A 23,417-nucleotide genomic window follows, 5' to 3' on the forward strand; every position below is an offset into this window, starting at 1 on the left:
AAATACCTATTTTCTTCCCCTGGCCTGGGTTAACCAGAAGGTATCTTTCCTCATTCCTCCTCTGTTGCTGGAACTCGTGTGAGCCAGGCCTCATGTAGGCCACCTGGGACATTTAGATGACCACGCCGGCTTCCTGCCACACTCTAGTTGGAAAGATGGCTTTATACGTTATACTCTCAGAATTGTTTTCTGTCACCTTCACAAAGTGCTGCGGTCTAACCTTCCTCCCTGTTTAGAAGCTCTCCTTAAATGCGGAAGCACTAGGAGATGGCAGTGGCCTGTTTGGAAGGCATATTAGCATGCTGTCCTGGGAGTCTGCAAGCCTGGGCTCGTAGGTTGACGTTGGCCCTGATGAGCTGTGTGCCTAAGTCACTGCATCGTCCTGGGTCTCATTCCTAGGTTTGTAAAAAGGTTTGTGTGGGCTAGATCATCTCTGAATCCCTCTGACTCCTGCAGTCTTTTTATAATAACTAGAGGCCTGGTGAATGAAATTCATGCACCGGGGGAGGGGGGTCTCTCAGCCCGGCCTGCACCCTCTCCAATCTGGGACCCTTCGGGGGATGTCCGACTGCGGCATGGGGATGGGGCCTAAGCTCGCAGCCGGACATCCCTCTCACAATCCAGGACCGCTGGCTTCTAACCTCTCGCCTGCTTGCCTGCCTGATAGCCCCTAATCACTCTACCTGCCTGCCTGATCGCCCCTAACTGCCTCTGCTTGCCAGCTTGATCGCCTGCTAACTGGTCCCCTGCTGGCCTGGTTGCCCCTTAACTGCCCCCCTACCGGCCTGGCTGCACCCTAATTGCTGGCCTGGTCGCCCCCTAACTGGCCCCCTGCCAGCCTGGCTGCCCCCTAAATGCTCCCCTGCCTGCCTGCCTGATTGCCCCTAACTGCCTCTGCTTGCCAACCTGATTGCCCGCTAACTGGTCTCCTGCCGGCCTGATCGCCCCCTAAATCCCGCCCCCCCGCCCGCCCCCGCTGGCCTGGTTACTCCCTAACTGTCCGAAAGGAAGTTGGACATCCAGAAGATGTCCAGTCCACCTGGTCTAATTAGCATATTACCCTTTTATTAGTATAGATTATATTCTAATTATCTAAGACTGTCAAAATATGGGTAGAGCTAGAAACCCCAGGGCTAGCCAGCTTTTGTACACAGGATTTATTATACATCTTTTTAAAAACATAATTTTATTGATTTCAGAGAAGGGAGAGATAGAAATATCAGTGATGAGAATCATAGATTGACTGTCTCCTGCACGCCCCCTACTGGGGACACATACCAGGCATGTGTCCTGACCAGGAATCAAACTGTGACCTCCTGGTGCATAGGCCGACATTCAACCAGTGAGCCACAGTGGATGGGTTTATTGTATGTTTTTAAATGGGTTCCCTGCTCACTCGTGCCTGGTGGGGAGACTTCGCTGGCTTTGGTAAGGTCAGAGGACCTCGAGTTCCCATTTTAGGGGTAAACCAGGAGTCTGAAAGATTGAACCAGATGTCTTGCCCGGAATCTCCATAAGAAAGTCACCACCTCTAAACAGGCCCATCAAACTCAGGGGGCTTCTTTCCACAGGTCTTTTACCAGCGTCTCTCCATCCATTTACAGAATCATATAAAGTCATTAGGTCAGGGTTACCCATTAACTTCCCCCTGAAGCTGAAGGTAAGTTTGCTGTCCAGTTTAAACTTTGCGACACCTGTCCCTTCTGGATCCTGTGCGCTCCGCCGCAGTGTTCCGGGGCTGGTAACCCTCAGATACGGCTGTGGCCACACCCATGGCGAGGGGTGCCCAGTCTGGCATGCCATCTACGGTCATACGGATGCCATATAGTAACGGGCGAGAAATATTCAGAGCATCCCTCTCTCTTTCTGCAAGAAACTTAGCCTGTTTGTTAACATTTCAGCTGTAGTCTTGCAGGTAAATCTCACCTTCTCCGGGAAAACATCACGTGATCTCTCCCTGTGCCTTAGAATGAATTTCCTGAATCACCTGGATGAAACTTGGCAGCTGTTGCCTGACAGTGGGTGGGTCCTGTGTGAGCACGTGCTTTTTGTAATCACCCAGGAGCCGTGATTGCATGTAATCACCTGGAAGGACCCCGGGACCCAGGTCCGGCTGTGCTTGCGTGTTAGGCACCCAGTAAATTCTGGTGCAATGAATGGCTGGGTCGCAGTGTCAGACACTGAGAAGCACTCCATAAATAGTTGTAGAATCGGACCACATTGTGTTTAATATTTCACAATCCTCTGCTCTTCCTACTCAGTGCCATTTACTGCAAGTTAGAAAATGAGATGGAATTGTGTGCGTGCCCTAAGGAACGTAAGGGCTTGCTGGTTACTCGAGTGCCATGGAGCTCTTAGCTGTGTGATGGCTCTGAGCCTGTGTTTTTAAAGCAGTGTTTACTATTTCTGCCCATTATGTACACTAACATAAAAATTTAATTAGACTCTTTCTTTTTAATTAATTACTACAGCCCTGTTTGTTTGCTCTCTCGACAGAGCCTACATTATGAGAACAAGAGAGATCAATTTTTTATCACAGAATTCATTACTTTTGACTAAAGCCCAGTGCATCGGTGAGTGTGCGTACCGCTCCTGGTGACGTCTGGGCAGTCGGAGGATGGTGGGTTGTGAAACGGGCGAGTGTTTGCATAGAGAGAGGATCCTGCTGAAGCAGGAGGAGGTTTGATTTGCTCCTTGTCTTCCTCAGAGCAGCATAGGCAGCAAAGATACAGTTCTGTACAACTCTGGAGATTAGAAATGTACACCTGTCTTACTCATTCCTCGTTGCTGCATTTTTTCCTCAAGAGCTGCGGCCACGATATCAACTTGGCAGGGCCGGGGCTGGGCCAGGTTCCCAAGAGGCACAGCACAGGTGATGCCAGTGCTGTTCATGCAGCCCCCAAGGACAGTGTGTGTGTGTGGGGGGGTGTCACACACCCAGCGCAGAGCCACCTGCCACCGGCTCTGGGACACTGGGTCACCAATCAGATCAATCTGGGCAGGTCACACCTGCTGTCCAGAGTGGGTGGGATGAATTAGACGTAGTGGCAGGTAGTGTCCTGTGTGCTGAGGTACAGTAAGTGTATCCTACAGTCCCTTTACCTCTAGTGGTGTCGCTTTTGTGGCTGTGGGGGTTCTGCACTCTCATCTGTACAGGATGGTTTGCCTCTTACTCTTGGGTGAGATGGGGAAGTTGGGAGAAAGGGCCCGGTGGCTTTGGTTCCTTGGTGCTTTAAGCTTTTAGGAATCTTTGACATGGTGCTGAGTTGGCGGCTAAAGCATGAGTGCAGGAAGGACTCCTTGTGTGTGCTGGTGTGTGTGTGTTGGGGTGTGTGTGTGCGCGCGTGCGCGCGCATGTGTGCTAGGGTGAATAGGGAACCGGAGCTCCAGGGACAGTGCTGTTCAGTGGGACTGTCTGTGACAGTGGATCATGCTCCCTATCTGTGCTGTCCAGCCAGGGCCACTCCCCACCTGTGGCTATGGAGCACTTGCGATGTGGCCAGTGTGACTGAGGAGCCGAATTTGAATTCCATTTACTTTTCCTTTGAATGTAAGCGACTAGCGCTGTGGACAGCGTGGCTGGCTCCAGGGCGGTAGTGGCCTACATTCCCCGGGGTCTGTGAGATGTGCAGGATCCCGGACATCACCCCAACCTGCTGCCTTGGACCTGCCTTTTAATAAGACCCCCAGGTGGTTGGTGTGCACACGGGGATTGAGAAACGCTGCGTGGGCGTCCGTGCAAGTCCGTTCTCTCCGTGGACCTTGTGTAGAGGGGGTGCTGGCGGCGTGGACCTGGGAGCGCAGGCCTCTGGTGTCCAGCTGCTCGCACTTCCTGCTGTGGTTTCCAGGGACCACGTGTGTGGGTCTCTGTGCATCCCTGTGGACAAGACAGCAAAGAACAAATTATGTAAAAAAAGAAAATAAAAAACAGACAAAAGGAATAAAAAAAGAACAAGTTATGTAGCTTTGGGCTCAGGATTAAATGCTATTTTGCTTATTCCTCCTCAGAAATTTCATGTCTTTATTCCCAGGTTTTTCTCCCCAAAAGGTTGCTCTCCTTTTCTCGTCCCATTCCTTCCACTATAGCTTTGTTTTTCCTTTCCTACTCCTTTGCCTGAAACTGGTAAAGATGTGGGTATGTGCGCATGCGCGAACACACACACACACACACACACACACACACACACACACACACACTTTTTAGAGGTCTCTAACCACGTCGGTAGTTCGGGTTGTGGTTATCTTAATGCTCTCACTCTGGCCAATGATAAATATTTCAACAGGGTAGATAGCATTTGCTCTGCAAGTGAAATTAGAGAAATCTCTCCCACCACTCTGAACATATTCATAATTTCTCCTCTGTGATGAGAAATCTCTAACCAGTTGAAACAACAGACCTTCACCGATCTCTCTGACCTCGTTGGCCCGATCGCTTGGCTCATGCAGAGTGGTTCTTGCTGAGGTTAGTTAGCCAGAGCTGGGGTTTGACTCTGTTTATTTTCATGGAGACTTTTCATCTTGTCCTCTTTTAAGTCTTGCATGGCTCACAGACATCCTGTGATGATGTCTCTGTACCAGATGTTGCTATAGTGGGTTGCAGACCTTCTTGGTCTACATCCGGGGATCTGCCTAGGGCACCGTGAGGAAACGGGGGGTGCGGGGGCAGCATGCTAAAAGGGACACTGCACTGAGGTTCTGGGCCCTCTGGTGCGTCCCTCAAACAAACCCAAGGTCACAGGGCCAGTGCCTGGTGGAGCCGAGGTCTGACCCCTGGCAGTTCAGTTCCAGGTGTGCACAAGTCTGCGTGATTTGGCACCACCACCTGCCTCTGCTCTCCGCCAGGAGCAGGCTCGATAGTCACTGTGCTCGCTCCTTCCGGCTGTCACTGCCATTGCTTCAGGCCCTCTTGTCCTTCAGGACTTTTCACAGATGTCGCCTTCCCCAGCTGCTCCATCGAGAATAGCGCGAGCACACACACACACACACTCACACACTCACACACACACACACTGGTGTCATTGTCTGTTCCCATTGCCCTTCTTTCGCTTTCTCTTTAGCCCTTATTATCACCTGCATCTTACATGTGTATCTGTCTGTATGTCCCTTGAGAGGAGGGACTGTATTGTTCACTGCTCTCTCCGCCAGGTCCAGAGCACTGCCCAGCTCATAAAAGCACTAGATACATGTTTTTGACTGAACCAATGAATGAATGAGTGAATGAATGAATGAGTCTAACCTGGATAGCTGCTGTCACCTCCCACTTGGTCTCTTTCTTGCCTCTTGCCTGGGGTGCTCCCCACGGAGGCCTGAGGGATCCCTCTGCACCTCCTTCCTGCCCCTGACATTCCTTCCAGAAGCTTCTTGTTTTTATGGCTCCTGACTGCCTCTTAGTCCCCTTCTCCTCAGCCTTCCAGAATCTCCTCCACTTTCTGACTCAGCCGCACCACACCTCTTCTCTCTGTCCTTCCAGGCTCCGTGACCCCTCATGTGGCCCTAGCCTCGTCTGCCTGGCTTTCACACTTCATAGCCATCTCTTCCTCAGTCGACTGTGAGTTTAGTGAGGGCACGAACCGTCTCTATCTTGCTCCCTTCACTCCCCTTCTCCCTCCCCCTTCAGGCAAAACAGAGTAGGTACTTAAGAGCTATGTGTTGGAGGGTGCATGAGGCTACGGAATTACGTGGGTAGATCTACCCTGAATTAGTTGGAAGAAAGTCTCACTTCTCCAGAATTAAGTGTTTCTTTGGCACCGTGAGGTCTTACTGTTCAAACTGTGAGATTTAAAGACAAAATGCTTCCTGCTAATTATTAGCCATTGCCCTGTAAGAACAGAGCCACTATGGGGCCCTGGACCCTGGCAGGCTGCCCCTAGTCCAGCCGAGAGCAGTGCCTTGGAGCAGGGAGCGACCGCAGAGGCAGCCGCGGCCCTGGCACCCAGTAGCCCTCAGATTACCCAAAGAGGATTGCAGTCTTGGGGCCAAAAGAGTAGGGAGTAGATAAAAGGCTTTGAAATGAGATTATAGGACCTACAAGCTCCTTGCTTTTTTTCCAGGAAATAATGTGCCACTTTTCTTCAAAGCGACAATCCAATTTCGAGCTGGGAGTGGTGGGTGGATCAGTGTCCTGAGGCTCTTCAGACACTTAAAAAGTTAAGTTAAGCCCAGCCGGTGTGGCTCAGTGGTTGAGCATAAACCTATGAACCAGGAGGTCCTGGTTCAATTCCCTGTTGGGGCTCCATCGCCAGTGGGGGATGTGCAGAAGGCAGCTGATCAATGTTTCTCTCTCATCATTGATGTTTCTATCTCTCCCTTCTTTGAAATCAGTAAAAATACTTAAAAAAAATAAAAATAAGTTGATCTGTAGTTGTACTTATTGGGCTTAAAAAAATGGAAGAGGACAGACAGGAATGGAAAGAAACAAGAAGAGCTCATGAAAGCTCTCTTACACATAAAATTGAACCCTTGATCTGATCTATTAAGAGCGTATAAACACGGCCTCCCTTAGTCAGTGCACCTTCCAGCCCACGTCTCGAAAGTGAATGGGTAGTGTGATCAGAATGCAGTTCCTTTATTTTGACCCCAGAGCAGAAGAGCCCCTTTTCCCGTGGACCCCGGCTGCCTCCACGTGAAACCCTTCATCAGCACCCTGCAGGCTTGCTTGGGCTGAGTAGGATCCAGCCGGTGTCCTCTCAGCCACTGGAGGCAGGGTTATAGCCGTCATCCGTCTCCTAATGCTTTCAAGTCCTGTTCGCATCTGATGCTTCCTGGAGGTGTGTTTTGTTTGGCTCCTGGCCCAGGTGCCTCTTAGAACCCTAAATCTTCGTTAGCGTCCTCTTGTCCTCTTCCTGGCACGGGTGGCCTCCCTGCCTTATCTGAGGTTTTTATGGATGGGACGTGGCTTTCTGCCAATAGGAGAGTGAGCTTGCCTAGTCCTCTGAGTACCATGAGGGAGGCCTACGGGGGATCTTTCTGGCTGCTGCCGATACCCGAGTCCGACCCTGGCGTGGCGGTAGGGGATTAGCTAACTCACTGAGGTGTGAGGTATGTGAAAGAATGCCAGGTTGTCTGAAACGCACCCCGGAGGCCTAGGGGAGCCATGGGTGGGTGATTCCGGAGAAAACATTGGCGGGGTTCTTCGGAACCTGGGTGCATTTCATCATTTGGGAGCCCTGGTACCCCGGTTACAGAATGTACTGCCAGACCTTGTGTTTGAGTTGGTTAAGGATGTATTCTGAATCTGCGAGACCACTTTCTGCCCTGTTTCCGTTAGGACATTCTGAGCGAATACGCGATGTGTAGGAGGACACGGTGTCTTGCCCTTGCGTGTTCCGTCTGTAATTGTGTTGACGTGAAATGTGCATCTACTCGGAGAGGCCGCAGGATGGGATGGTTTTGCATAAATCCCGGGTAGGAGCTGCTGACTCGCCCCCTTACCGGGGAAATCACCTCCATCCCCGGTCCCCCCGACGCCTGCCAATGTATTTTATTAGAAGATGAGGGCTAGTTGGGTTTCAGTTAATTAAAGTTTTAATTGTGTTTGAATCTACAGCAGACCTAATGTTTATTTACCTAAATGATGAAATGCAAGTGTCACCCTCTGGAGCTCACTGCCTTCCCGGGCAGCAGGCAGAGCAGAAGCGGCTCAAAAACCCACTAGCCTCGCCTGGTAGTTGGCATTTGCTGTCTGTTTTGGGTGTTATATTCATAGCTGAGAAAAGTGCCAATTTAGACGTTGTCATCTGAACTTTACTTACGCACGGTGCTGCTGGCTAACATTTGAACCCTTGTGTGTTAGATATAAAATACTGCATCGTCTTGGCCAGTGTGGTACAATGGTTAGAGTACCGGCCCGCACACCCAAGGGTCTCAGGTTCATTTTCCAGGGCACGGACCTGGGTTGCAGGTTCGAGCCCAGGCCCCGGTCAGGGCATGTGCAGGAGGCAACCAATTGATGTGTTTCTCTCTTTCTCCCCCTCTCTTTCTCCTCCTCCCTCCCTTTCAGATATACTCAGGTGAGGATTTAAAAACAAAACAAAACAAAACATCGCTGTCCTTGTCCTTCTGTGCAGAGAAGAGTCAGCAGAGCAGGTGTGAGACTGTTCTCCTTAGAGCAGCGGTCGCCAACCTTTGGAACCTCACGGACCAACGGTTGGCGACCGCCGCCTTAGAGAGTCCTGTTTGCAAGCATGGCCCCTGGCTAGTCTGATCTGGAGACTTGGGTTTCGAGAGGGTTCCCACCACTCTCAGAGCAGATGACAAGAATGGCTCACTGGGCCTGAACCGCTTGTAGAAACGAGGCAATCTGTGGGAGAAATCAGGAATTTGGGAATGCGCCAGGCGGAGGGTGCTATGTGGCAGTCTTGTCGACAACACTTCGAGTAGCATCAGGACTCACTGCTGGAGGAATGAGGCATGTCCTGTGCGTCCCCCAGGGAGGACTCCTGGAAGCCCGGGCCTGCTTTCCTCCTGGGTTCGCCCCATGTTTGCTGAGGGCACCGTGTCCTTGCAGAAATCGATTGTAGCCGTGAGCACATCTGTGCTCTGTGCTCAGGCCTGTGAGTTCGAGAGAATCACCCCATCGGGGGCTTGTCTCACAGACCTCGGAACACCTTCCAACCTGTTGTGCCTCTTGGACTTTTCTCTCTTGGCAGGTCTTTTAACACTGTATCTATCCATAGTCAGAAACCTCAGAATCATCTTGATTCTTCCCCCCGATTCCGCCATCAGATCCTGTTTTTGCCACGGAAGCACCTTAATCCCAGCCTTCCTCTGGCTCTTGCCACAGTCCTGGTCCTGGGGCTCACCACCTGGCCTGGCCTTCCCGCAGCAGCTTCCCCGTCCTGCTTTTCTGCCTCATTCTCCACACTAGCCTGTCTTTAAGTCACTTTACTCCAAAACCTAGGCTGAGCTGCTGTTACCCAGGAAATGAAACACAAATACCTCAGGTCGGCCTTCAGGGCCCTGGGTCCCTTCATGGCTGTGGCTGCCAGAGTGGTCAGCTCCACACTCACCTGCTCTGCACAGGTGGGTGTAGCCTCTGTGTGCAGCAGTATCCTTATCTGTTCATGAGGATAAAAACAATCCTGTCTCATAGGATTGGGTCAAGGGGTAAACGAGTTCATGGTTAAAATCCTTAGGACAGTGCTGGACACAAAAAAAGGTGTTTGTTCAATAACTATTAGCTGTGCTTATTTTGTATAATTATCTCTTGGTATTTTATTCTCCCCTCCGGGCTGTGAGCTGCCCACTGACATTGTGCCTGGCTGTGGCTCTTTAATAATCAATTGATGAATGAAGAATGAATGAATGAATGAATGAATATGGCTCTTTAATAATCAGTTGCTGAGTGGATGAATGAATGAATGAGAAAGGGAGGCGGAAGGAAAAGTTGGTTAAGACATGGTTTGTGTCCTAACCGTTTGGCTCAGCAGTTTTAGAGCGTCGGCCCATGGACTGAAGGGTCCCAGGTTTGATTCTGGTCTAGGGCATGTACCTCGGTTGCAATAGATCCCTGGCCCCTGTTGGGGCGGGTGCAAGAGGCAACCAATCGATGTGTCTCTCTCACATTGATGTTTTTCTCTCTGTGTCTCTCCCCCTCCCTTGCACTCTCTTTAAATGGAAAAAATATATATCCTCAGGTGAGGATTAACAACAACAACCAAGACATGGTCTGTGCTCTCAAAAAGCTGATTAGTTAGCTGGGGGATATAAGGTGCATCAAAGATTGAGCTAATGGTACTAGAGGAATAGGGTCAATTTGTGTTGCTCCTTATAAAGGATTCAGAGAAGGGAAGGGTCTGTCTGGGGTGGGAAAGGAGGCAAACCAAATTGTTTAAGCCAAGTTACCAAACTCATGCTTTGGCACCATTTCGGGTCCCACAGAGAGAGAGAGAGAGAGAGAGAGAGAGAGAAATAAATGCCGGATTTGGTGTGCTTCGAAGAAACACTCATAAAAGCGCAACCTTCCTGCGGGACCCTTAGACGCTACCCCTGCTGAAGCTGGTCTTTCTCTGGGGTGACATTTTGAGCTACTTACAGGGTGTGCTCACTTCCAAGAGCGCAATCACTGCATCATATCCCCGAGCACTTCTCTCCAGGGTGTCTGGTTTCCTCCGGGCTCTCTGAGGTGGCGGAGACAGGGAAGTATGTCCCTGCCAGCGCTGCCCCAGGCCCCTGGCCCCCGGCCCCCAGAGCCTGTCTGAGGACGTGGCTGGCTGCCACGGGCCCTGCATCCCTGAGCTGGGAGGAAGAGGGGTGTGCATCAGTTGCTGTGCAGTGTCCCACAGCTGTGCCATGTGGAGCCAATGTCCCGAGAGCTGGCTCAGGAACTGCTGGCGGCCAGACCGCAGAAAGTGATACTGACATTTGCTGTTCCTGCCCTGGCCAGTTAGGCTCAGTGGTTGGGATGTTGAACCGAGGACTGAAAGGTCACGGGTTCAATTTCTGGGCCCCGGCCCCTTTCTGGGCATGAGCGGGAGGCAACCAATCCATGTGTCTCTTTCACATCGATGTTTCTTTCTCAATCACTCCTCTCCCCCTCCCTTCCACTCTCTCTAAAAAATCAATGGGGAAAATATCCTCGGGTAAAAATTTTAAAAAAAATTGCTGTTCCTGCTTTACGTTTTGTGCAGGAGGCACCACTAATGTCACCATAGGAAGCTACGTCTTGAAGCTACGTCGCAGTCTTGGAATCACTGTTTGCTGAGCTGGTTCTGTTGTGTAGCGCTTCATATCATTTAGCTTCTGCTGCATAACAGATGCCCCAAACTCAGTGGCCTAAAAGAATAATCATTTCTTTGCTCAACATTCTGTGTGTTGGCAGTTTGGGTTGGGCTCAGCGTGGTGGCCACCTGTGTTGCTTGTGGTGGTGTCTGCGTTCACTGTATCTGGGGGTCTCAGCTGGGAGGGCTGGGGCAGCTCTTTCTTTGAGGGTCTTACATCCTCTAGGAAACTAATCCAAGCTGATTCACATGGTGGCAGAAGGTTTCCAGCAGCAAGAGAAAACAAGCCTCATTGTGCAAGCCCTTTTCCAGTTTCTGCTTGTGTCATATTTCCTAATGTCCCGTTGGCCCCAGCAAACGAGGAGGCCAAGCCAGAGTCATTGTTGGCAGGGCCCCACTGAGGGTGTGGATACAGGGGTGCAGGACTGTTGGAGGCTGTAAACTACAGTCGTCTTCGTCAAGGAGTTGATCTTGCCAGAAATGAAAGCAGCGGTGTTGCTGGCTCTCTCTGCCTTTCTCCTTCAGACAGTCGCCTGGGACGGGTACAGTCACGTGGATTAGACCCTCTGCTCCCCAGTCCACGTGGGCCTCCTTCGCTCTGCTTCTCTCTGTGACCAGCAACTCTACAAAGGCTTACACCATCTGGCTCACAGACTGATGGGCACTCCCCATCCCAGAGGACCCACCAGGAGCGTGTGGCTGGATCAGCACAAATCTGGTGTTAATGCTACAAAAGGAACTCCAAGCTGATAGCAGATACAGCCCATGCCGATAGTTCTGACAAAATGACATCTGAAATCCCCTGCAGTGTTCGCAGCCTGCCCTGACCTGGGCTGTGCCCTCCCTCCATTCTTGAGCATCTCTGGGGAAATACCAGCCGCGGTCTGTGCGCCTGGCAGTGCACGGACAGCACTGAGGACAGCAGAGCTATGGGGGAGAGCCTGGGGCCAGGAGAAGGAGAGACTTGGCTGGGACACTGGACGCACGGATTCTTCAGCTGCGTTTGCTGCTAGGTGACTGCTCTTGGGTGCATGGAGGGTGCGCTTGAGGGACTAGATGGCATCTGCTTTCATCTCAGTTCTAATCTGATTTTTTTAAAATAAATTTTTATTGATTTCCGAGAGGAAGGGAGAGATAGAAACATCAATGATGGGAATCATTGATCGGCTGCCACCTGCATGCCCCACACTGGGGATCGATCTCACAGCCTGGACATATGCCCTGACTGGGAATCAAACCATGACGTCCTGGTTCATAGTTTGACATTCAGTCACTGAGCGACGCTGGCCCGGCGACCCTGATTTTAAGATGTGTATCTTTTTAGGGTTATGCTGATGTGTTAGGGGTTGTATTAAGTAAATATAATTAAAATACTGCTTCGTGATGCACCCAGAGGCAAGAATCAAGGGAAGGATTTTGAGATCAGTGTTTTCATGTAGAGCTGGAATGAGGCGGGGAGGGATACGAAGGATGGATGTTCTTCAGGTTCTAGAATGAGACTGGGTCCTGGGACGAAAAACATAGTCACCTCTCTCCTGGTTTGGCTGAGCCAGCTGAGGCCTGCATAGGGCTGGTCAGGTATCAAAGAACATCTACCAAGGACATGAGGAGGCTTCTAACGCATGACTACTGGGTAGATGGCTTCTGCTGCAAACAGGGAAAAAGAATTCATTGGAGCAAGAGTGAATTTTCTGTTCTTTTAGTCTGAGATTGTGATGGTATCTCAGGCGGAACAAATTCAACTGTATTGACATTGCCCTCACTGGTGGGAACTGTGAAGGTTCTAGGTTGGCTAATTTTATCTTGGAATGTGAGATATGTCTTGAGTGACTGTGTGTGCACACGCACGCACATGTGCACACGTAGCCTAGTATGGAAACACAAGTGGAGCACCATACCAACCTGTGTCCTCACATCTGTCTTCCCACTTATGGTCTCAGCTGGGGAGCCAGGAACTGAGCTCACCCTGGCCAGCATTGTGTCTCCAAGGCTTTGCGTGTTGCCAGGCACCTATTAAGCACTTAAGCAACATTTTTTGAATAAACGAATCAAGAAAAGCTGGAAGGGGATTTTTTTAAAAGCATCTTTCCCTGGTAATTTTTACAGAATTAACCCTGGATGTTTTAATCAGTCCCAGAACAATGCCTGTTGATGTCTTTTCAGTGCTTTTGGTAGCAGTGAGATAAGAAATGAAAGGAAGCTGACAAAACAAGTGCCCAGTGTTAAATTCAGACACCATTAAAAACAAACACACGAGCTGCTGAAAACCCCAAAACCTTATTTAGATTACCAGCTTAATGTAGGAGGAAGCACACTATTTTTTTTTGCTGTGTATTTCTGTGTTTCTAGGATTAAAATAGCTTTATTGTATTTCCTGATTATTGAGTAAATACATAACGTATATAGAATGGGCAAAGAACAAGTCAATATAAAGAATTCCATAAAAATACCCTTATTTCCAGGCTGTTAACATTTATGAAAAATATTTTATATTGTGGTAAAATACCTATAATGTAGAATTTACTGTCTTAGCAGTTTTTAAGGTATAGAGTTCAGTGCCAGTAAGTCATTCACATTGTTGTACAATCAGTCCTCAGAACTTTTTCATCTTGCAAAATTGACACTGTAGACACATTCAACAGCACCTGTTTCATCCTCCCTCGGATCCTGACAACCTCCCTCTACTTTCTGTTTGTATGAATTGGACTCCTCTAGGTGCCTCATATAAGTAGAATCATATTGTGTGTGTGTGTGTGTGTGTGTGTGTGTGTGTGAGAGAGAGAGAGAGAGAGAATGCCTTCGAGTTTTGCCCATGTTGTAGCATGTGTCAGAGTTTTCTTCTAAATGATACACCATTATATATACCTATTATGTATCTACTAGAGGCCTGATTCACAACATTCGTGCACTGGAGGGCGAGGGGGGGTCTCCCTCAGCCCGGCCTGTGCCCTTTAGCAGTCTGGGAGCCCTCAGGGGATGTCTGACTGATGGCTTAGGCCCTCTCCCCATGCCTAAGCCGCAGTTGGACATCCTTAGTGCTGCCACGGAGGTGGGAGAGGCTCCTGCCACCACCTCTATGCTCGCCAGCAGTCAGCCCGGCTTGTGGCTGAGCGGCACTCCCCCTGTGGAAGTGCACTGACCACCAGGGGGCAGCTGCTGCATTGAGCATCTCACCCCTGGTGGTCAGTGCATGTCATAGCAACTGGTTGTTCTGCCATGCAGTCAATTTGCTTATTACCCTTTTATTATATAAGACTAGAGGCCCGGTGCACGAAATTCATGCGGGGTGGGGGGTTCCCTCCGCCCAGCCTGCACCCTCTCCAATTGGGGACCCGTTGGGGGATGTCCAACTGCCTGTTTAGGCCCGATCCTACAGTCGGACATCCCTCTTACAATCTGGGACCACTGGCTCCTAATTGCTCACCTGCCTGTCTGTCTGATCGCCCCTAACTGCCTCTGCCTGCCAGCCTGATCACCCCTAACTGCCCTCTCCTGCTGGCCTGGTTGCCCCAACTGCTCTCCCCTGCTGGCCAATTTGGTTCTGATTGGTCGGTTTCTATGCCAGTCAGCATCAAAAGCTCCACCTCCTGGGAAGCCATTGGCTCCCCACTGCACCCAGATTTGGTTCTGATTGGTTGGTTTCTATGCCAGTCAGTGTCGTAAGCTCCGCCCACCAGGCAGCCATTGGCTTCCTACAGTACCCACATTTGGTTCTGATTGGTTGGTTCCTATGCCAGTTAGCATCTCTGGGCCTGATCAGAGAGGTGGGGCTGAACAGCAGCCCCCATGGAGGCTGGGAGAGAAGGAAAAGCCTGGCTGCTGGCAAAGCTCAGAAAGGAAGAGGAAGAGAAAGAGAGAGGCAAGTACTGATCAACAGCTGCCACTGAGGCTGCGGATCAGACCCTGTCTCTCTCCCTGGGTCTCAGCCCCCTGGGCAGTCAGTGCTGGGTCAGCACGGCAACCCAGCGCTGACTGAAGGACTTCCGGATTGGTCAGCCTTTGGTTGTGATAGGTCGTTATAACCCTGGCCTTTTATATATTAGGATTATTCTTCTGTGAACCACCAACGTTGCTTCCACTTCTTGGCTCTTGTGAATAATGCTGCTGTAGATGTGGGTGTTGAACATCTTTGAACACGTCCTTTTACTCACACCATCATTATTTATAAACTAGAGGCCCGACGCATGAAGATTCGTGCAAGAATGGGCCTTCCTTCCCCTGGCTGCTGGCACCGCCTTCACTCCAGCCCGGAGCTGCCTTTCTGCCTTTGTTCCAGCCCACAGCTGCCTTTCCACCTTCCCATGCTGCCAGAGGCCCAGAGAGTCTGGGGCGGTGCGGACAGCCTATGTTGTCGCCATGGTGATGACACAAGCGTCCTGCCCTGGCCGCTCTGTGCCTGGGTATGCAAATTAACCTGCCATCTTTGTTGGGTTAATGTGCATACTCATGTCTGATTGGCTGGTGAGTGTAGCAAAGGTATGGTCAATTTGCATCTTTCTCTTTTATTGGTGTAGATGGCATCATACTCTGTCCTGCTTTGTAATGTGCATTTTCACTTAACACTCTGCCAGGTACACCTCCTCTTGTCAATTAATATTGACATCAGCACTCTTTCTTATTATGTTCCTAATGTATGTGCCCTTGAATGGATTTATCTGTTTGTGGTTGGACATTTAGGTTGTTTTTCATTTCTGGGTTTTGTAACTGGGCCACAATCAACATGCTGAGGCTCATACCTTTGTCCCCTTGCCTGGTAATAAAAACCATAATATTTGGGTCTTAGGTTGGATTCTGCAGAAGCTGAGCCTGAGCTAGGGATTTGGGTGTGAGTGATTTGTTGAGGGGGTGTTCTCAGGAGAAGAGGTGTGAGAGAGGCAGGATGGGGAAGAGGCTGAGCAGAGAGGTTCTGAAGTCTAGCCTTGGCCTTATTGGAGCAAATCACACTGGCAGGGTGGTCCCCTTGGGTCAAGGGGGCCTGTCAGCCTCCCAGGGACCTCAGTCAAGGGCAGTTTTGGAGAATGTGCTGGGTGTGAGCTGGCGGTGCAGCCTCTGGTACTGAGGCTGTGGGTGGGACATCATCACTAGTGATACTAACATCTGTGGTGCCTTCTCTCTGCCTGTAATGAAGCTTAGTACCTTAATGCAGTTAACAGTCTAGGTGCTCGTACATCTCCAGTTAACAGGCGAAGAACTGGCGTTGAAAGAAGGTAAGTAGCTTTCCTGGTGTTTCACAGCTCGTATGCAGTGGGTGAAGCTGGAAGGCAGACTCAGGCCGGCCCTGTGCTGGATCCCAGACTCTTTATCAGGAGACTTAGAACCTAATGATGAACTCCTAGAAGCAAAACAGCTGGGCCAAAGAGGTAGACATTTTAAATATACATATAGATCCAAGTGTCTCTTCTCACCCCTTGTGTGTGCTGTTTAATCTCCACATATTTTGGCATTTTCCACCCTCTGGAGAGTGAGTCCTATAGTGATGCTGAGGAATCATTTGGTTTAATACTGAAAGGGCAGCTGAAACCTCGCCTCACTCATTAAATAGATGAGAAGCCCACTAACCTCTGCCAAAGGTCGGTCACTGGCGGCCTCAACGTCCAAAAGGCCCACAGTCACAGAGTTACTTGACACATTTATGCCAATGGAAGTCAGGCTCACATTTGGGGGTAAGAGATCCTCTCTTTACCACTAGACTTGACCTTCAATGACTCACATGCTGGAATGGGCTGCCATTGTGCCTCCATGAGGCGAAAGCTTGCCTAAGAACGGAGCCAACCAAGAAAAGAGATGCCCGATAGATGGGGAGGTAGAAACTAATGACTTTGTTTGAGTCATGGAACAAGTTTTGCTTGTGTTAGACCTAATCTTGGGTGTTCTAGGTAGATAAAGCGAAACAAATTTTGTTCGTATCTTAGCCATTCTGAGTCTAATTTTCTTGAGATTGCAGATGTAGTGCTAACTGATAGACTGATAATTCATATAAAGACTAATAAGCTCAAGGTTACCTCTCCTACTACCTTTAAGTATTACAGACAGGGCTGGAAAGAGAAGTGGTGACTTCACTCACTTGAACATCATATTCACCACTATTAGCTGCTAATTAAAAAGTTTTTGCCTATTCTTTTTGGGGGCTAGACATTACAAGAAAATTACAGACCAGTATTACTTATCAGCATAGATGCAAAAATCCTCAACAAAAGATTAGCACACCGAATCTAACAAATGTATAAAAAACAATAATACACGGTGACCAAGTGGAAATTATCCCAGGTATGCAAGGCTGTTTCAACATTTGAAAATCAATGTGGTACATCTCATCAACAGGCTTAAGGAAAACAGTGTATGTGTACGTACACACACACACACACACACCTAGACTATCATAAGAAATACGAAGTTTCTGTAGCAATCAGGGAAACCCCATCCTCATGCGTGGGACCCCAGTGTGGCAGGCTTTAAGGGTACTGGTGCCTGGAACAGAGAGTACCCCAGGCTCTGATGAGCTCTCAGGGGTTTCAGGTACCGGCTCCTCAGTCCTCTACTGTTGGTGCCTCTGAATCCCTCTCTGCAAGCCAGGCTCCGCTGCCCCCCCCACCACCACCACCCAGCTGCCCTTGAAGTCCGCTTAGGCCCCAGTGACCACCTGCTTCCATGACCACTTCCTTGCTGTTTGTTTGTATAATTCGTCTTGAGGACTCTGAAGGGCTCCGCTCCTCACTTTAGCAAGACCAAGTAGTCCCTGCGCCCAGTGACTTGTGGTCCACCCTTGTTCACTGTTCTGCTCTGGCCCATTCAGTGGTGGCCACTGGTGTGGGCTCGTGTGGTGTGAAGCGTGACCACTGCGCCTCAGCGTGCTGTGGGGGCACTTTTCTGAGGAGCCTGTGGACCAGCAGACCAGCCGGTCATCAGGTATTGAGTTCATCAGGTGTCCTGGATCACCAGGTACTGCTTTTCCCACTTCAGCCTGAAATGCTCGGGTCATTTCCAGAGAAGACTGTGGGCCTACGGGGGAGAACGATATAGGACAACAGGAGGTAGTTCCAGAAGATTTCAGGTCCTTTTCGGAGAGGTAATTCTAGCCAGCATGTTCCAGGCGATAAATACATTTATTAAAAATTGTAATGTCAATTACTCTTACTGCTCTTCTTCCAAAATTGCCACAGTCCTAAATACTGAAGAAACTCGAAGATCTGTTCTCTGTCTTGTGGCAGGTGCAGAGTGTCTAAAAGTTACTAGTACTTGTAGCTGCCACACTTGAGGTCTGATGAATGGAGATGGCGTTAGGGCTCATTGTAAGTGGTCCTGGAAGGCTTGAAAAATGGCACTTGTCAGTGGAGCCGGGAAGGGTGGTGAGGACCATGGTTATGCCAAAAAGGTGGGCTGTGAAACAGTGCAAACGTGTCTCCAAGGCATAAGCAGACGGGCAGGCTGCCAGGGAGCTTCAAGGAAGTACCCAGGCTTGGTAAATGGAGAACCAACCCTGGGGAAAGGGGAGCAAAGACAGAGACGCTAGGCTGGTGCAGCCTTCAGTGAGAGCACGTCCAGATGTTCCTCTGGATCTGCCCTTTCGTAAGAAAGTTCCTGGATGGGCAGCATGTCTGGTGGGTGGGCTTATTTACACACACAATGTCATTGATTCCATGTTGCTATCGGACCTAAAAACAAAACTCATGTTTGCTTTTAATAATAAAGTTACTTCCGCTTAGAAAATGGTGCAGATTTCGGAGTTGTCAGATAGGTTTCTCAGATTGTTCTGCTAATGACAGGATAGAGGAGAAACAATCTAAGAGAAACATTTCCAGGAGAGAGAGAGAGAGAGAACGAGAGTGTGCGGGGGTGGGGGTGGGGGGGGATTGTTTAGCTGAAATCCGGAAGATTCCAAGTACTGATTATTAAATTGAATACCAATTAAATTAGCATCCCATGGGGACTGTTTTCTGGAAATTTTGCTAGTGCGTTCGCCAAACAGCCCAGACTCAAGGCCATTTGGTGGGAAATGGCTCCTTTTGTTTTGGCCATGTTTAAAGTTAATCCCAAATCGATTGCTTTTTCAAGAACCAAAACATCACTGGTCATTATTCCACTCCAGAGATCTGTAGACTTTTGTTGTAAAGGGCCAACACCTATATATATATATATAAAGCTAAGTGACCAACTGTCCAGCTGGCCAATACTACCTGAACCCATTTTCGGACATGGTCAGTTATATGTTGCTTTTGAGTTCTAAGAGTGTGTGACATTAAAGTTAAAGTTGTTAATACTTCATCACAAGGGAAATTAGTCAAGCACTCTGAATGTGTTTTTACTCTTAATGTGGTATACAGGGAGATATTAGAATAAGTTTAATCAATTTATCAGTTATTGTTTTTATCAGTATTGTTTTTATATCATGTTTTTGTTTTTATATCATGCTTTTGTTTTTATATCGTTTTTCATATGTCTTTATTGTTATATCATGTTACTTATTAATCAATTTATATATTATTTTCATATACCTTTTACTGATTTTCTTTCATCTCTGACACTTCTATTATAGAGAAATGGGGAATAGTGATATTAAAATATTTCTTCTAATTAGTTTCCTTTCAATGTGCACGAATCTGTGCACCGGGCCACTAGTACTAAATATTTAGCATGAAATAGACATATCCATAAACAAAGGAGCATTTTTGGATCCTAATAAGATTGTATTTATGTACCCTGGGATTGGATTTTCTATAATTTTCACATGTCATGAAATATTCTCTTTCTTTTGACTTTTTTTTTTATTTCAACCATTTAAAAATGTAAAAGTTCTTATCTCTGACTGGGTTAGTATAGTTTGGCCAGGTTCTTACTCTACCTTTATAGTTAGTGTCTTTTGGGAGAGCATATTCCTACCTTTGCATATGAAAAGGGGCCAAACTGTGTGTGGGAGGGGTTTGTGTGTGTGTGTGTGTGTGTGTGTGTGTGTGTGTGTTCCTGTTGTCCCCTGCTCCTTCAGCCTCCCATCTGAGCCTCAGACTTTTAGAACTTCGAGTGCTCAGGACTGTCACCACCAGCACCTGGTAGCAGGGAGGTCAGGCTCATGGGTGCTGGAAAAATTCTGGACTCATTCTCCACCCAGTGGATTCTGAGTGACTCTTGAAATAGAGGCAACAGGGAATGCAGACAAGGTAGAAGCTTGAGAGTCTAGCACAGGGGTGGGCAAACTTTTTGACTCGAGGGCCACAATGGGTTCTTAAACTGGACCGGAGGGCCGGAACAAAAGCATGGATGGAGTGTTTGTGTGAACTAATATAAATTCAAAGTAAACATCATTACATAAAAGGGTACGGTCTTTTTTTTTTTTTTTTCAGTTTTAGTCATTTCAAACGGGCCGAATCCGGCCCGTGGGTCGTAGTTTGCCCACGGCTAGCAGTTGAGCTTTTCTGTAAGAGTTGTGAAAATGGTTGCAATGGTCTCAGGATTTCTTTGCAAATATCTAACTTTTAAAAGGCTCAGGCATCTCTGGTGCTCCTTTTCATCCTTAGTCCAGAGAAGTAGGCAAAAGACATACTTCTACAAAATGTAAGTGCATGGTTTTGTTTGGTACACGATTTAGGGAATGACAAAAGTTGCACAAACATCCAGTATTCCTCAAATGATCTGCATAATGTGTGACGATGAAACGACAGCAGGTAACGCTATGTATTCAGCTAAATTGGTTGAATAGGAGTCATTCTTATTAGGATGCCCTCCCCAAATCCTTAATAAATATGAAGCTTTAAGTATTTGTCCCGTTTTGTAATTGGTCTAGATTTAGCGGTGGCTCTTCCTGATTTGGGAGGAAGCATGCTTGACTGTTGCCAGGCAACGGCTAATCACGGCATTAGCTGCCAGCAAGCCCTTGGCAGTAACTGTAAATTCTTTTGTCTTGTTAACAAAAAAATGAGTGTTAAAGATGTCGCAGTATATAAAATCTGTTCTGTTGTTCAAATAGATATAACTTAGGCGGTACATTCCTGCACTAATATGACCTCGCTGTGCCGCTAGGACTTACAGGGGCTGTAGAGAGCCCGTGCGTTCCTGTGCGTGAGTCACATGCCGTCTGTTCGCGGCAGCGCAGCCCATGGAACGGGACGGTGATGTCATTGAGGCACTGTTTTTCTCAAGGTCTGCAAAAAAGAAACAGAGGGTTTTGAGTTGCAGGTTGCGGACCTTTCTCAGAACTGTCCGGAGCTGGGGCCACCGAAGCACCATCCTGACCTCAGTGTCCGTCTCTCTGAGGCCGAGGGCTCCCAGGCCATGTGACGCGTCCCCATGCGGCCACAGCACCTCCTGGCTCTCTCCACCTCCTGCTCAGCCAGGCTCCATGCAAGTTTTCTAGGACAGAACCTCATAAAACTCATTCTCACCTCGTCAGCAAACGTGGTGTGAGTCATCCTTTGGACACACAGAGTTAAGAAAGAAGAAAAAACACTGTTTATTTGGTTGACTTTTTTTTTTTTAATGAAACTACACTGTATCCCAGACCGGAGCCCAGACCGTTGTCAGCTCTCTCCCTCCTGGTTGCATGTTTCTGAAGGGCGTTGTTGATCGGGAAGGGGTCAAACACTCCATCAGGCACTGGGGCATACATTTTGTCACTGAAACCTCATCCCTTGTGCACAAGACAGACACGGCGGGTCCCTTGGGCCAGAAGGAGCTGGGATGAAAGTCGCAGTTTCCTGTGTCTTCCAAGCCCCATGCTCTGCAATTTTAGTGGATTAGGTCTGGGTTTCAGAAGACACCCCGAGGGTTCCATCTGCCCAGTGAACCGATAGAAGGCACCAAGGGAGTGGCCAAGATGCTGAATATATTTCATTCTTCATTTCCTTGATTTCTAAAAACAGCTCTAGATAGTTTTGAACAAGTTAAAAAACAGTACTCCATGTTGCTAAATCCCCTTTTCTATATTACCATGTTGTTTGCCACCTCCCTTGCCCCTAACTCGCAGAGTGGGAAGTCTTACACCACAAGAGAGGCCCCCCTCCCCCTCCTCTCTCTCTCTCTCTCTCTCTCTCTCTCTCTCTCTCCCCTTCCCTACAGTTGTGCTCACTGTCACTTTCCCCTTTGGGTTTTCCCTGCCAGGCTCACTGTTCTTCCCTGGGCTCCCGCTCAGCAGCAAGCATTGTCACCAGAGGCAGCAAACCCGTTTCTGTCCCTTTCAGCGCCTTTCTTTAAAACGACGAGCCGAGCTCCTTCGGCATCATGTAAACACGCTGGAGTGTGTTAACAGCTGCCTCTCTCTTAAAGTTGAACAGGCTCGGCACTGAAAGGGGAACCGCTTTCAGGTTCTGCTCAAGTTTGCATGTGACAGCATCAAAGCTATTTTTAGTGGAGTGATCACCGGCGAGAAGCTGAAAACGGCCGCTTTCAACTATAAACAGTGGAAAGAAAGGATCATTTATGCACGGCTGCCGCTCTCGAGTCCATTTATGTGGGAGACAAAGGGGCGTGTAAATCTCTTCTTCAAAGTTACGCAGGCATCTCGTGCCCGCTCAGAGCCCGGCACCTCTCAGGGAAGAGCAATGCTAATTTAGCGCTTGGCTGCCCGCTCGGGTTCCACTTGATGCGCTGATAATAGCGAGTGATAGGACTGCCCTTTGGGTGTCCATTGTGAAAAGAAGGGAATGTTTAGATGCACAGAAGCATCCAGGAAACTTCTCTTTCCCGTAGATCACAGAACTCCAGAGACAACAGGACATGAGAGGTGGGTTATATAAACTTCCTGGTGCAGTGGGAGGGGCTGAGTCACTGCTAGTGCAGGACCCCCGGGACTTCACTTTCAGAAGGGGTGTTCTTAGCTGCAAAGTGAGGATCCCGATAGGGCTCTTTATAAGGCCAGTGTTGTTTTCTGTGGATATTTATTGGCCACCTACTCTGTGCCAGCCACTGTTAGGACTAAACTGTGGTCCCCTGAGAGCTCACAGTCTAGCCACACAATCAGTGTGTCCCATGTCATCACGTACAGAGTGATGCATATAAAGGCCACAGCCTAGGAAAGGCTGGATCTGCTCCGGGCACTGAGGGGGATGGGAAGAAAGAGCAGGCTTGTAAAAAATGCTTGAGTTTGCAAAGGGAAGAGAGGGAGGGAGGGTTCCCACTGGGGCAGCCCAGCCAGTGAAGACAGAGGTAAGAGGCTGTGTCTAGGGGCCCATGAACAACCTGGGATGGCCAGACAAGGCTAGGGGTGGCCGGGGATGAAGCTGGAGCCAGGTGAGCTGTTGCTTAGAGCGAAGGAACTTGGAAATGGCACAGGCCCCAGGGAGCCAGGGGGTGGTTTTGAACAAAGATCACAGAGGAGCTCGGGAAAGGCGGTGCATAGCCACATACGAAATGGTTGATGTTTAATGCAAGCGTTGTAAGCAAAGCCCTAAACCTCAGTCTCCCCTGGAAAGCCCAAGGCCTGAACGGCAGTCCCAGCCCTGGATGGTACAGAGCTGCTGTGTTGGGCGTTGCCTTTGGGGAGGGGGCGGGTGGACGGGGCAGAGCCAGCGTGCTGGGAAGACCTTCTCAAGAAGCCCCATTGAGTGCTGGGCTCTGCAGGCGAGTGGGAGGGGGACTGTGTCCTTTAGGAGGTCTTAGCTGGCCAGCCCTGCCCCGGAGGGTGTGAGCCCCTCCATGAGTGAAATAGCCAGGCACCAGGAGGCACCTCTGTCTGTGGGAGTCAGGTTCCCCCAGAGGTTTCAGGAAGCTAAG

Source organism: Myotis yumanensis, unplaced genomic scaffold, assembly GCF_028538775.1.
Source record: "Myotis yumanensis isolate MYYU_CA2020_CCGP unplaced genomic scaffold, mMyoYum1.0.hap1 SCAF_1, whole genome shotgun sequence".
Taxonomy (NCBI): Eukaryota; Metazoa; Chordata; class Mammalia; order Chiroptera; family Vespertilionidae; genus Myotis; species Myotis yumanensis.